General features: G+C 40.3%; 1 long non-coding RNA gene across 3 annotated transcripts in view; it reads right to left on the minus strand.

Annotated features, from left to right (window-relative positions):
* LOC129048802 (uncharacterized) overlaps positions 1 to 10,973 on the minus strand; it is a 197,300-nt gene extending 186,327 nt beyond the window's left edge. The window contains exon 1 of one of the 3 annotated variants that reach the window (XR_010141750.1): positions 6,476 to 10,973. This is a non-coding gene — a long non-coding RNA (uncharacterized LOC129048802). The remainder of the gene's footprint in view (positions 1 to 6,475) is intronic. The other 2 variants (XR_010141751.1, XR_010141749.1) reach the window with 2 other exon arrangements.
* Between the last annotated feature and the right edge of the window lie 4,724 nt (positions 10,974 to 15,697).

Consider the following 15,697-nt stretch of genomic DNA (forward strand, 5'->3'; position numbering starts at 1 on the left):
TGTGAGAGACAATAATATCCTATTGGGCCAAGTTGTATTGCTGATTATGGATGTGATAAGACAACTGCAAAAACTTGCTGGGTCTCAGGAATGGCCTTGGTGGCAAAGGGGCTGAAATTTAATTCAGAAGAGTTGAGATTAGGACAGGTGATTCCACCTTAAAGCAACCAGAGACGCAAGAAGTCAAAGGGGTTAATCAAATAAAAATCTGCAGAAGAAAGCCAAGGCCCAGGTACTGACAAGAGCACTATAAATTAAAGTTTGAAGAGATCAGACCAAACTTGAGCTCATCTTCACAGAACCAGGTGACAACAGGAGCCAAGGCATCTCAAAGAGGGAAAGATAGAATATGGGGTGGGGATTCAGGCTTATCTTCTAGGCTAGCACGGGGACAATGCATGGATGGAGAGAGTGGGTCCACGGCAAGGAGCACCAATTTATTTGGGCATCTTGTTTGCAGAAACTTAACACCAGTTTATATTTCCTCAACATAATGCATAATGGTGAATTTATTACAGAAAGCTGACTTGGATAATTTAAATGCCTCCCCACCTTTTTTTTTTTTTTTTTTTTTTTTGATTGGTACAAAGACAGAGTTTTGACTGAAATAAACAGAGGGAGATACCTGTTTCAGTTCACCTTCTTTGGCAGTGCCAGAAAGAGATTCAAATGGACAGAATGAAAACTGAAGCAGCTCATTTACCAGGAGTGTGCTAGGTATTGAAAATAAGAGAGTTTTCAATTCTGAAAAACAGGTCAGTTTAACTAAACAGTATTGTCAAAAGATCACTTCCCCTATCTAAAATACAGTGAGGAGGGGGCTGTACCACAATGATAGAAAAACTTGCCAGTGTATATTTCCTGCTGCAGCTTTGATGAGCCACTGGCATGGCACACAGCTAACTAGTCCCACAAGGCCACCACGCTCCACTGTCTACACAAGGGCATTTCTGGGAGTGCATAGGGAGTAATGGGTAGCGGCTGGAAATGCAGTCTTTAGTGTAAGATGATCAAAGCTTGAGTCTAGCAATGCCAATAACTAACTAGCTGTGTGATCTTGAGTAATTTCCCTAACCTCTCTGAGCTTCAGTGTCATCACCTGTAACATGGGCATAATAATTTTATTCACTTCATAAGGTTGTTGCAACAACTAAATAAGAAAATGCATATGTACTATATGTGGGCCTGATTCATGCGTAGAGTTCAATTAAATATTAGACTGTGTTCAGAGGCAGTATAGTGAATGCAAGTGGTAGAACTAAACCTGGTTTCAAACGCCAGCTCTACTACTTGTTTATTCTATGGCTTCATCCCTCTATGCGTCCTCTAGAAAATGTCCATATTAATACAGTGACATCTATTCCATAAGACTGTTGTGAAGATTAAGTGAAATAATATGCACAGGCACTTGATAGTGCCTATCTCTGTAAAGACTGGCTGTAGTTATTGCTATCATTTTAGTATCCAGAATGTAAAGCTAAAAATCCTCAGGCCAAAAGTCAATAAGAAACTGAAAACATGAAATAAGGGAAAATTTCTTTTCCTTTGGAAATCTACTACATAACTAAAGCTGATTTTCTGAATTGGTTTTCCCCTCTCTAATGGAAAATCCACATTGCAATAAAATGGATTCCTGTGGCAATGCTAGAGGCATCCAGCATGTAATCACAGACAAGGCAGCACCTCCAAAACAGCTGGGATGACACTTGCAAGCCTCTGCTGAGTTCATTCAGAGGGCACAGGATGTCTTTTCTCCAGACTGTGACAGCAGGCATTCTCTCTCAAGGCTTTCTTGGGAATCCTGTGGGTGATTTCAGAGCCAGCAGCCAGGAAACATCTCTGGCTATGATAAGAATCCCAAAGAGACCTTAGGTGTCCTGATTCCTAGGGCCGTGCAGCTCTACCCACTCAAGATTTTAGTTTTAAATCCTTTCATCCATCCATCAAGCATTTATTTTTTAGTATCTAGGCTAGGGGCTAAGTGTAGAGTGGTGAACAAAACAAATTAGGGGCCGGGTGTGGTGGCTCATGCCTGTAATCCCAGCACTTTGGGAGGCCAAGGTGGGCGGATCACTTGAGGCTAGGAGTTTGAGACCAACCTGGGCAACATGTTGAAACCCTGTCTCTACTAAAAATACAAAAATTAGCCAGGCGTAGTGGAGGATGCCTGTAATGCCAGCTACTAGGAAGGAGGAGGCACAAGAATCACTTGAACCCAGGAGGCGGAGATTTCAGTGAACCAAGATCGCACCACTTTAGTCCAGCCTGGGCGACAGAGTGAGATTCTGTCTCAAAAAGCAAAACAAAACGAAAAACAAATTAGGTCCCTGACTCATAGAACTTACATTCTAGTGGGAGAGTCAAACATGAATCAGGTAAGCACACAGATTGACATATAATTGCAAATTGTGATATAAGTACTGCAACTGAAAAGAAGGGGAACGATTATGTCTATCTGTAGGGGAAGACTTCCTTGACGAAGGGGCATTTAAGCTTATATGAAGCATGAAGCCAAGTGTGGTGACTCACGCCTGTAATTCCAGCATGTTGGGGGGCCAAGGCAGGAGGATCATTTGAGGCCAGGAGTTCAAGACCAGCCTGGCCAACATAGTGAAACCCTGTCTCTACTAAAAATACAAAAATTAGCCAGGCGTGGTGGCAGGCACCTGTAGTCCCAGGTACTTGGGAGGCTGAGGCATGATACTCGCTTGAACTCAGGAGGTGGAGGTTGCAGTGAGCCCACATCTTACCATTGCACTCCAGCCTGGGCAACAGAGCAATACTCTGTCTCAAATAAATAAATAAACAAATATGAAACATGAGATATAAGAAGCGCCACCAGCTTTGAGTATAAAATCTTCATGAACATTGGCTGGGAGAAAGCTGCCACCAGGTTGAAGAAATTACCAATACTGCTCACCGGAAGTTATGCTGCCACTGGTGAGCACCTCGCTAGATGACCAGAGATCCCTGGGTATCTGAGCTTGCCAATTCTTCATTAAAGGAGGCAAAGGTGAAGGCAAATACCAGTTTAGTCCTGCCCACCACGAGGAAGGAAGGCAAAATGTGTAGTCATGAATCCTTTTCTGTGAGCCTATTCCTCCTTCAGCACCTAATATGTGTGTCTCATAAAAGGGGTGCTTATTGGAGAATGACTAGCACAAAGCTCTGTCAGTATAAATCACAGAAGCTTTGATCATTGCTGAAGATGGAGGATATGGGTTATAAGGTGGGCAGGATGGTCCCTACAACCTGCATAGGAGCAGTCTCCGGGGGGAGAAAGGAATGAGATCTCAATTCCTACATAAGCTACGCAGACATTAAGATGTTTCTCCCAAGCCCTCTATTTTCTACCAGTTTAAATCCAGCACATTCCTCAGAAGCCAATTCAAGACTGGCCTCATTCCATGAAACTTCCCTACATCCCAGAGCATGTCGTCTGCCCCCACAGTATCATCCTTCCACTGCACTGTGCTGTATTGTTCTCGAGTCACTCAGTGAATTATTTTCTTGCCCACTCAATAAGATGATATACTCCTCAAGGACTAGGACTATTCCTTTACTTCTTTTGTATTCCCCACAGTGCTGTGCTTAGTATTGTGCCCACTCTAGGCACTTAACATATCAATGCCTGTTGGGTAAATGAATGGTTTAATTAATCCATATATCTGTAAGATTTCGGTAGGTGGGGAAAAATAAAAAGAAGTGGCTCTGAGTATAACAAGATTGAGCCATCCCTCGCTGCGGCTGGAGAGTTATCTTTAGGAGAGTGTTTAATACTGTATATTGGTTCTTATTTAAACAAAGGGCTTAGGGTCCTATATCTGGAGATTTTCATCTGTCTAGGGTAATTGAAGGGCACCTCTGCCTGGCAATAAGCGATGGTCTAGGAAGACCTTTCAAAGCCCTTTCCATTTCTAATTCTGATTCTGTAGATTCGGATGTGTTACCATCTCAGTCCAGAAAGTACATGGTGTGAATGTTAGCCAGTCCTTACAACAGTCCCTGAACCATCTCCTGCAAAGATGCTCTAGAAACTCCAGACTCCTCTGTGAGCTCTGGAATGGAAGATGCACCCCAACCCCCACCAAATAAAAGCATATTCCAGGGACCACCAGAGTGCAGCCATTGGTTTAGCCTCATTAATGCTGGGCTTCTATGAAAGAGTGGGGAAGAAAGAGGATTGTTGCATTAAACTATTTGTCTAAAAATGAAACAAGGAAGATTCAGCCCAGAGTGCAGTGCTGCTTTACTTTCTTCCTGTTTTAATGGAGGTACTGCATGAGGTAATCTTTTAAGAAAGTCTTAACGGGTTGGAGTAATTTTATTGTACGTTTATTATTATTCTCATTTAGAAGACTCAGCTCTTTTATTCCCAGTTAGGATTAAAGGGCTTCTTTCTATTTACTTCTAACAAGCTTTAATATAAAACATAGGAACATAAAACTTGCCTCTCTAAAGGCGCCAATAGCCCATCAAATCTGATGTCACTGGTTCAGAAGACACTGAAACAAAAGGCCAGTCTCTGCCAAGCCAGGCATCTCAAACGGCCCAGCAGCAGCAAGGCTGCCGGACAGGAAGGTCTGAGCCTCCATGCATAAAGCATCCATCACTCCCTGGACTCACCCCAGCACAAAGGACTCGGTTTTCTCCCATTAGGCAGCACGGTATGCCCTCTTACAGACCCCTTGTCACACTCTATGACCTCCTCAGTTGGTGTGGTCTTTGTTTCCTGCTCTTATTTTAAAATAACTCAGCTGGCATAGCATTGAAGCCCAGCCAAGTTTTTAATTTAAAAGTTGCCACTCTCTTGAAAGCCTTGAGTGAGTTTGCTGCTAGGCAGGTGCCACGCTTTAAAGCTATAAGAAGGCATTGTTGTCTTAAGTATTGTCTACCTGTAGAATTGCTTGGAATTATTTTGCTCACTTTGGCTTTTCTAGTCTCACTTGGCACCTTCTCCAGTCTGTCTGGCCCCCTCAACCCTAAAACCCCAGTTGGAGTTCAGTGAAATCAATTCACCAGTGAAGGAAGAAAGTATTTAGAGACACAGAGTTCCCCCACGCAGCAGTCACTGACAGCATAAATCACAGGAAACTATAGGAAGGGGCAGCAAAAACCCAGTGAGCTTTGTCCATTATGCATTCAGCCTGGAATAATGACCTCTAATTTATTTTAGCTATGTTGCTCTTTGGGAGGGATGCCCTAATCTCACTCTGAAGATTTCAGAATATTTTTCAGTTGTTCTTCTTGCCTTTAAACCCAGGAATATGGCTTATTCTCTATCTGTGGAGTAGTTAATCTACTCAGACATTTCCCCCTACATTACCATCTGTTCTACCTTGAATTTTTTACCTCTTCACACTATCCCAGCCTTAGCCTGCTCTGCTGGCTCATTCAGTGATCTTTAATTTTTCCTCTGCCTTTATGTCTGGTTGCTTATGTTTTGGAGCAGACAATAGAGGTGATATAGGCCATTATTCATGAGTAGCTTCAAGGGTAACGTGAGAAATGCCTCATCTCCTGACCTCTTTTAGCATAAGAATTGCTGATAAAATTCTGAACTGAAAAGAAAAGTTCTTCTAAGAAAAAATATTAGAGAGCTGCTCACTCTGGAGCAGCTTCCTGGAGAAAAGACCTGAGGTGGGGAGGGCAGCCATAAAAATTTTTTAAAATAAAATAAAATAAAAATATTTCACACAAAGGAAAATATTGATTATAATTGACATCATCAGTTTATTACAATCCATGACAGCATCTGGGAATGGCAATGTAAATTCAAAAGAACTAAAACATCATGACAGCCAACAGTTGAATGGGACTATCTCCAAACCTAATAGACTAGGAGTCTCTCATAGGAAGCTGAGTGGGCCCTTTTGGTTTCCCTCTCCTCACCTTCATTCCATCAGCCTCAGGTGAGCAATGGCATCGCAGAAGATACACAGTAGGAGAAGGAAACTCAACTACCTACCAGCGGCCCCATCACTCTCTATGCACTCTGGAGTTGCCAGTAAGAGAAATGTGCAGCCCCAGTGAAATGCCTGAAACTGTGGTTCTTAGAGGAACTTTATTCAACAATTACCATTTGTGTAGTAAAATCCTCTGGTCTCTGCAGACACAGACAAAACTAAGCAATTTCTCACTGCCCATTCTCCCTGTGACATCTTTTCCACAGCTGACGCTTCAACTCTCCACTTCACTGATATTGCTCATTTATATTCTCTTTGCCATCCCAAGTCTCTCTCCAGAATACCAAACACTTCCAAGACTTTTGCCAATGGTCCCCAGAAACTAAAATTCAACATACCTAAACAGAACTCCTCATCAGTACTTAACCCTATATGGCTGGTGTTGATGATAGCCAACCATTCACCCAGTCACCAGAGCCAGAAACCTGGGAGTCACCCCAACTCCTTCTTTCTAAATGGGTCTCCCCTCCCAATAACCAACCCTCCCAAATATATCCAGAAGATCTCACCAATCTGAGTTGCTTTTCCAGTGCCTTTGCTGTAGTTTTAATGTGTGTCTTCAGTTTCTCTTGCCTAGATGATGGTAGCACCTAAAACCAGCTTCCAGTAATCACACTCTCCAAGCCTTTTCTACATAAACAACAAGTGCTCTCTTTTAAAAAAAAAAAAAAATCAGCATGTCATTTTATGTTTGAAATCATGCAATGTTACTCTGTTGCTTTCAAGACAAATAAATGTTCATCCCTTTGGCGTGTCATACAGATTTCTTCACAATCTGACTCCAGCCCACTTCCTTCAACTCAACTTCTGCCAAAGCCTCAGATTCTCACTGTGCTTTAGCTATGTGGAGACACTTGCATTCCCTGGATGTTCTCTCACAATTCTTTACACTCTATGCACCATTCCCTCTATTCGTCCTGTCCTTACTTCCTCTGGCTTTTTGTCTAGGTAATGCCAACTCCTCAGTCAGAACCCAGTTCAAGGATAACTTTGCCAAACTCCCCTGGCACTTGAGTCTTTCCTTCCTTGTGCATACCAAAGCACCTTGCTTTCATTATTCACCTGAAAAAAAATTGTTAAATGCTTGTACATTGTTTATTTTTTATACATCTGACTTATCCACTACGTGTGAGCTCTCCAAGTGCAAACACTATACCACTCATATTCCGGTTTCCCTCGTGTCTAACACAGTGCTTAGCCCAGAGTAGGTGCCTATAAGAACATATTAAATGAAAATACTTGTCATATATAGACCCAGGGTTAAAGCCAACGTTCCATCCTTCCCTCAAAGAAATTCTCTTTCTGGTCTCCCACCCAGATCTTGGAAAACAGCACAGTGTATGACTTTGAGCATTACCCTGAGTTAGAGCACCTACGTTCTAGGCCAGGTCTGTCATCAGGAATGTGTGAGATCTGGAGCAAAGCACCAAATAAACAGCCAACATATGTTCAACATTGATTATGTGACAGATTCCCTGCTAAGCATGCTACATGCATGATCTTTTTTCTTCACAGCTACCTGAGGCGACAGATGTTAATATCACGCACATTTTACAGGTGATGAATTTAAGTAACTCAAACTCATGTTTGATGCCACCTCCCTTCATCTGGGTTATGGAGAGATCAAATGAGACTTGGTGTGTAACACAGCTCTGTAAGCTATAGAGATCTACACAAACATAAGTCACCATAATTATAGAAAGCAACAAAGATTGTCTAAGTGTAATTGAAGCTTTGTGATTATATTGAAAAATAAGATGTAAAGATTTAAACCAGGTGCAGTGGCTCATTCTTGTGATTCCAGCACTTTGGGAGGCCGAGAGAGGCACATCACTTGACCCTAAGAGTTCAAGACCAGCCTAGGCAACATGGCGAAATTCTGTCCCTACAAAACATACACAAATTAGCTGGGTGTGGTGGCCTGCACCTGTAGTCCTAGCTACTTGGGAGGCTGAGGTGGGAGGATTGCTTGAGCCTGAGGTTGAGGCTGCAGTGAGCTGAGATGACGTCACTGCACTCCAGCCTGGATGACAGAGCAACACCTTGTCTAATATATATATATATACTTGTTTTTAGACCTTGGCTAAAAATATATAAAGATTTTAGACAGAGCAAGACTCTGTCTGAAAAAAAAAGATATAAAGATGTTATAAAGATATTAAGATCCATCATCTTACACAACTGAATTCAGATGACTCAGCTGAACTAAACCCCCAAATCAGAGATATATTGTAAAATCACAGGCGTAGGAACTCAATGTGTCCAAACCCTTCTCGTTTTGCAATGGAGAAAAAGCTACACCCAGCAGCCGCACAGCTAATCTGTAGAAACCCAGGACTCCTTAGTCAAAAACCACACTATTTGTCCCAGTAGAAATAGAATATGAGGTTCAGAGAGTGGGACTGATAGACCTGAGTGTCCAAGTCAGAGAGCGCCTGAGTGTTTCAGAGCCAACATTGAGCTCAATACATGTTCCTGACGTCTCTCCTCCCAGACGTTGTGAATGAACACATCTGTCCTTACCAGGCATCCAACTAGTACCACATCCAACAGCCCCAACATATAAAAAAACAGAAACGACATGTATCCAGGAAATTGAGTTTAATGAAAAGCATTAGGATGTAATAGAAAGAGTAAAGACATTTGAACCAAAAATGTGGGTGGAAATCCTAACTCTACCACTTACTGACTCTTTGGTAATTGAGCAAACCACTTTTCTGAGCCTTGACTTTCTCATCTGTAAAATGAACAAAATGATATCCCTTTATTGAGGGAATAAAATATTTGTCCCTGTGTTCAGTACCTTTTGGCTTCTCTTCTATTCGTTAAGGTGTGTTGATGCAATACATGAGCCTTGGCCAATTTGCCAAGCCACAATATAATTTCATTTTTCTACTTTTAGGAAGTGACAATGTTTGTCTGGTATAACTACATATAAATGTAGACACATCAAAGACATTAAATATGTTTCTCCTTTTTCTTGTCACAAGTATCAAGTCTACATTCAGCCAACATGAGTGCCAAGAACACCCTTATTGAATGATAGATTTAGTGTGTGGTTTAGTGAGGCTAAGTTCTCCTGCGTGACTCTCAGCAGTCTAAAAAGAATGATCAAATGTGGGGAAGAAAAATTAACACCAGTTTAATACACTTTCGTGCCATATCCTACTGCAGGTAGTGAATAAGAGTCTGGGCTCTGAAGTCAAAACAACGTGGGTTCAAATTTCACTCCAGTATATACTAGCTGTCTGGTCTTGGGCAAGTTACTTCTCTTTAGTTGTGGAATTTTCTTATCTGTAGAATGGGCAGAATAATAGCACCTACTTTATAGACATATGATGAGAGTTTAATTAATGAATGTAAAGGAGTTAGCACCAGGCCTGACACATTGCAAGAGCTTAATAAATGCAAGCTGTTGTCAATACTTACTTTAGATGCATTGTTAAGTGGGGAAAGAAAACATTAAAATAAAAGAAATATAAACCTAATTTTATTGAAAGATCTCTGTTTTTGTTATCCTTTAGTTCTGCTAATTTGATAGTTGGTATAAAATACTTTCAGGTGCTTTGTATGAGGAATTTCTCCAGAAGGTACCGTGTTCAGATGTCCTTCCACATTTCTCAAATTCCATCATCTAATCCTAGTCTATCTTCATCCATTATGAAGCCTTTAAAATATGACCTAATGCCACTGTTTCCTTGACTCTATGAAACATTTCTGGAATCAACAAGAAAAATGGCAATTTGTTCCAATGATGCCTAATTTAATAATGAAGTTCTAAAGACTACTCCACTCATTCGAGGCCCCATCAATGCAGTTTCCTTTTGTAGCCATACATATTTAGACAATGCCTACTACTTCCTATTTGAAGCAGCTGTAGATTTGTGAAACCAGCACTCAAATTGGCACCAGGAGATTTGAAGTTCAAACCTCGCTGTCTGCTCATTTTAACTTTGGTGGAGGTGCTTTATCTCACTGAGCCTTATCTTCCTGATGTGAAAATGTATATAATAACATCCATGTAATGGAATATATTCAGCTCTAAAAAGAAATGATCTATCAAGCCAGAAAAAGACATGCAATCGTAAATGCATAATGCTAAGTGAAAGAAGTCAACTGAAAAGGCTACATACTGTATGAGTCCAGCTATGTGACATTCTAGAATAGACAAAACTATAGAGACAGTAAAAGATCAGTGGTTGCCAGGGGTTAGCAGGGAGGGAGGGATGAATAGGCAGAGCATGGAAGATTTTTAAGGCAGTGAATCTATTCTTTATGAGACTATAATGGTGGGTACCTGTCATTATACGTTTGTCAAAACCCATAGAATGTTCAACACCAGGAGTGAACCCTCATGTAAACTATGAACTTTGGGTGATAATGATGTGTCAATGTAGATTTATTGGTTGTAACAAATGTACCATTTTAGAGGGGGTTGTTGATAGGGGGAGTCTGCGCATGTGTGGCAACAGTGGGTATATGAGAACTCTCTGTACTTTTCACTTAATTTTTCTGTGAATTTAAAAGTACTCTAAAAAATAAAGTCTATTTTTTACAAAATGCATGTAAACTTGCTCACAGAGCATCTAGAACATTGTGTGTGCTCACTAAATGTCAACTGAATCTAAATGTTCCCTCTACAATAGCCTGTTGGATTGTAAATTCCAAGAAGAAAAGTATCACATATGACCAGAGCATTCTAGAAAACGCCTAGCAGAATTCTAAAAACAATCAGTCAGGAAATGTTCATATTATGAGGATAATGATTCTGTCATAATTTTGCAGGCTAGATTGTACACATGCACTATCTTCTTAATCTATGCTTCTTCAGGAAGTGTGCCTTTTTAAAATAATTAAGACAATATTTTTAAATGAATTCTCTTGTCACTGGTGCACACACAGACACACACACACATATAAAAGAATTAGGGCTAGGATTAGTGAGATGAGTGAGGTACTTGCGTCAAGTACAAATAAAGGTGGAACCAAAAATCTCAGTAAATCCAGATAAACAATGTATTGCATTAAAACATTTTTTATTACTTTATAAAAACATGTAAAAATACATTATTACATTATTACATTTAATGCGATATGTATTATAAAAAACATGATTCATGCCAAAAATTCATGATGAATACAATATCTTTTTTTAATACAGAATCAATATAACTAATTATTTCCTTTTGACTTAGTTTTCAACATGGCTTGGTCCAGCACTAAAATTGCACTGAGGCAACTGCCACACATTTCACTAAGGTAAAGATTAAGTAGTTATTCAGTGGCGTCAGGTGCGTCGGTGGTACTAGATGCATTACTGGCCCTTTCTTTTGAAGACCAGACACTTCCTAATAATGTCCAGAATTATTCTTTAACCTTTCAATGGTGTCCATTAGAAAACATGTTTTAGAGGGTGATTTTAATAAGACACTAAAACCCAAAAGCCATGAAACTAACTGTCTCCAATTTCTCACTCCAGCTCTTACTCTCCTCCCATAATACTGTGGCATAGTTGACTGGCCCTCGTAATTATATTATAACCAAGACAACTGTACTCAGATTCATAATATATTCTAGGTCTTTGACTTGGCCAAAGGGTCAGTGGCTTACCTAAGCATGAGTACTGAAATTAAATGAATGGCAGAAATTCATGGTTCTCTTTACTTCCTAAAACATGATGAAAACAGGGACGAACAGGGAATAAGTAAGTATGAGAATCAGTATGTTGGGGAGGCTGGTGGGAGGAAAAGTTTAAAGGGAGGGTATCAGAGAACCCCTATGATCTCACATTTCTAAAGGATACCTTGTCTCATTTGTAAACAAACACAGTCCTACAAGAACAATTTGCTAACCCACTCTCCTTCCTGTGGAGATGATTCAACATTCATTCAATTGACATTTCCTGAGCTCTTGTTATGGGCAAGGCATCATGCTTCAAACTATTCAGGACACAAAGGAAAAGTGTTGGTGTGCAAAATGCAGCACTGGGGTTCCTAAGACTTGCAAACTAATAGAAAAGATAAAATATAACAAGAGCCTCTTTGCAGTGTGTAACACTTTCACATAAATATCATTTTCACATTTGACCTTCATCCTACTCTAACAAAGGTTAGCTAGGCATCCACACCCTCATTTCAAAAATGAAGAAATCATTCCAAAAATGGTGACACTAGAGCTACATCATAGCTAATGCTATGTCTTCTTTGATATAAGGCAGTAGATGACAAGTTTGAAGTGAGTAGGATAAATCACCAAAGTGTTGCAGATTACAAATGGTAGGATTACTTTTGAATGGTGTGGTACAAAAACGAATTACAAAGTGGGTGTGAAAAAAAGAGTAAGGCCAGGCAAAAGAACGTGGAGAAAGAGTGGTAGTGGGGAGGATAGAAAGGAAGAAGGTAGACATTTCTACACAAGGGGACCATCACAGGCAAAGAATAGAGGTAGGCAATCACCAGGTGCCTTTTGGGATAGTCGGCAATCAGATAGCTACAGCATAAAGTTTTGCTTGGGAAGTGGTGTTAGACAAAGCAGTAAAATAATGTCATGGAGAGACTGGGAAGCCTTACATATCAAGCTAAGGAGGTTGAACTTTATTGGGTAGAGAAAAAAGAGATTAAATTTTTCCATAGAAAAGTGGGGCAAATGTTAATTTTAGAAAGACTAATCTGCTTATACATTGGATGCAGTGTGGTTTGGTGGAGAGATACTATTCTGAATCAAAGAAAACTTGTTAAGAAGCCATTTCAGGGGTCTAAGTAACAAGATCCTAACTTAGTGATGGAAATGAAGAAAAATAAAAGGGAGTTAGTGTCAGAAAACCTGGTTTCAATTCTCTTCTACCTTACCCATTTCCAAATGGACAGTGGAAAACGAATGCTGACCCACTTTTCGATGCATATTTTAACTAATCAAATATTATAATTCACTACATGCCAGATGCTATATTAAGCATCAAGATACCAAGGTGAAGATCAGTCCTTGCCTTTGAAAGGACCACGAGAATGAGAAAGCAAGATGTCCTGGGAGAGTCAGGGAGGTCTTCATAGAAGGATAGATGCTTGAAGTGATTCATGAGGCATGAGTAGTGCTATGGATAAAACTGTGTCCCCAAAAATTACTATAATATGTTGAAATCCTAACTGCCAATGTGACTGTACTTGGAGATAGGGCTTTTAGGAGAATGATTAAGGTTAAATGAAGCCATAAAGGTGGGGTCCTAATTCAATAGGATTATTAGGCCTTATAAGAAGAGAAAGAGAGTGGGGGTGGGAGGAGACAGATCGCCAAACACACACCAAGGAAAGGCCATGTGAAGTCATAGCAAAAAGGCAGAAGTCTACAAACCAGAAAGAGAGGCCTCAACCAGCAACCAACCCTGACAGTTCTTGATCTTGGACTTTCCAGCCTTCAGAACTGTGAGAAATAATTTTCTGTTGTTAAGCTGCCCAGTCTATGGTGTTTGTTATGGAAGCCCAAACTGACAAATACAAGTAGAAAGTTTCTGAGGCAGAATATAAGTAGTGCGTGTACTTTGCAAAGAGGGAAGAGGGTGGAGGTATGCAGGGAAAGAGAAAGAGATAATATGGAAAGATGTTAAAACAAAATGGCATAGTGTGTTTTAAGAATTCCAAGTAACTTGGTAGGACTGAAATAATGGTGGATTTGAAGAAATGAGAAGAAGCCCAGTAGGATAGTGAGAAGAGGCCATATTGTTCACACGTTCACACTAAAATGTTGGGACTTGTTTTGGGAAAGGAAGTGAGGCCATTTTAGGATCTTTAGCAGGGCAATGGCATGCTCAGAGAAACGTCTCAGAAAGATAATTCCAACAGGAGAGTGAAGAATGGATAACAGGAGATCAAGACTGGAGGCAGGGAGCTTATTAGGGGAAATTTATCAATCATCCAGACAAGAGCAAATAAGAAGGTAGGGCTGTAGAAGAAGCGGTGACTGAGAGTGATATTTAGGAGGAAGAATCATCCACTCCTTAAGGAACATTGCAAAATCTGCTAACCATGGAAGACAAACACTTTTTTAACTTGTCTGCCCACTTCAATCATCTAAAGTTTCTTGGAATTTCCTAAAATATTGCCTTGACTATCTGCAGCCAGACCTGGCCTCAGAGGAAAAGGGGACCATGGCCATTGACTAACACCATTTGCCATGGGCATGTCAGGGAGGAGTGGTGATTGACAGAGTGACTGCCAATCCACTCTCCTTTGGAGCAAGATTAACCTAAAACAAGATACATTAACACAATTCAAGTTTCTTTTAAGGACCTCTACACAAGAAACACATGTTTTGTCATAAAAAGCATTCCAGGGCCTCACAATCCTGATTGTTAAAAGAAAAGCTTAATCTCTGAAAATTCTTCTTCCCTCAGACTTCTTTTCCATAAGGAATAATTCTCATCTATTGAGTCTTTCCTTCAGAGCCTTATTCTTCCTTGTCACAGCTTTCTTGGAAGATTACAGCTGCTGCTAACCAGTTAGATGTCTCCCTACCCGTTCACCCTGAATCCTTCCTTTCTTCCTAAGTCTATGAGAATAACTGTGATCACAGTCCATGCCCTGTGCCCTCTGTCCTGCTCCACATTGACAATGGTCTGACTATGAAAGCCCTCTACCTCCCTGCAGCCTGATCACATTGCTAGTAGCCTCTGGTCTCCTTGTGCTTACCACACATGATCATGGCCTGCTATGGGGCTAGCTAACCTCAGCTAGAATTTTCCCTCCAGCTTCCTCTCTGTAATATCACATCCTTCCCCTATTTCCAAGCTAATACTCAAGATTTATTTTTCTGGGGAAGACTTTCTTCTAAGACATCCCCAGTCAACACACACACACACACACACACACACACACACACACACGTGTACGTGTAATGTAATGCTGTTGCATTATCAAAGCCACACCTCTTCCATGGTTATAAAGAACAGGATTACTTAATGGTTAAAAGCTTGACATATGGAGTCAGATGGCCTGGGTTATAATCCTAGATCTGCCCTTCACTGAGCCAGTTATTTACAATTGTTGTGATTCAGTTTCCTCATCTGTGTAATGTAGATCATAATAGTAGAGTATCCACCTCATTGATTTGTTGTGAAAATTGAATGAGCTAACATATGCAAAATGCCTGGACTAGTGCCAGGCACATGACTGGTTATAAATGTTCCTAGTATTATTATTGCTATAGTGCAGTGGTTAAGAGCAGGGTGTTGGACCTCTCTGAATTTCAGCTTCTTTATTTAAAATATGGATGGAAAATACCTACTTTATAAGCTTATATGAAGATGAAATGAGATCACGTCAAAGATTTTAGCATAGAGCAATCAATAAATTGCATTAATTATAATTATTGTTATTATAACTCAATATTGTCCACATACTAAATGAAATTATATTTATTTTCTAAAATGCCCAGACTTTCAGAAACCTCAGAGACTGCTGACTTCAATCTCTTCATTTGCACAGGGACCTGTCTAATAGAAAGTTGACATGACTTGGCAAGGCTGCACTTCCATATGGTGAGTCAGAACTAGAACTCAGTCCTGCTGACTCCCAGACCTTCTTCCCACCACATCACATGGCATGACACAGTTTGTCTTTTTTCTCCTCTGTGTACTGTGCAAACCCTTCTAAACAGCACAGTGCACACAAACTAGAACTCTTTCTTTCTTTCTTTACTTGTAACTTTTATTGTAGGTTTGGGGTACGTGTAAAGGTTTA

Source organism: Pongo abelii, chromosome 9, assembly GCF_028885655.2.
Source record: "Pongo abelii isolate AG06213 chromosome 9, NHGRI_mPonAbe1-v2.0_pri, whole genome shotgun sequence".
In the NCBI taxonomy this organism is placed as follows: domain Eukaryota; kingdom Metazoa; phylum Chordata; class Mammalia; order Primates; family Hominidae; genus Pongo; species Pongo abelii.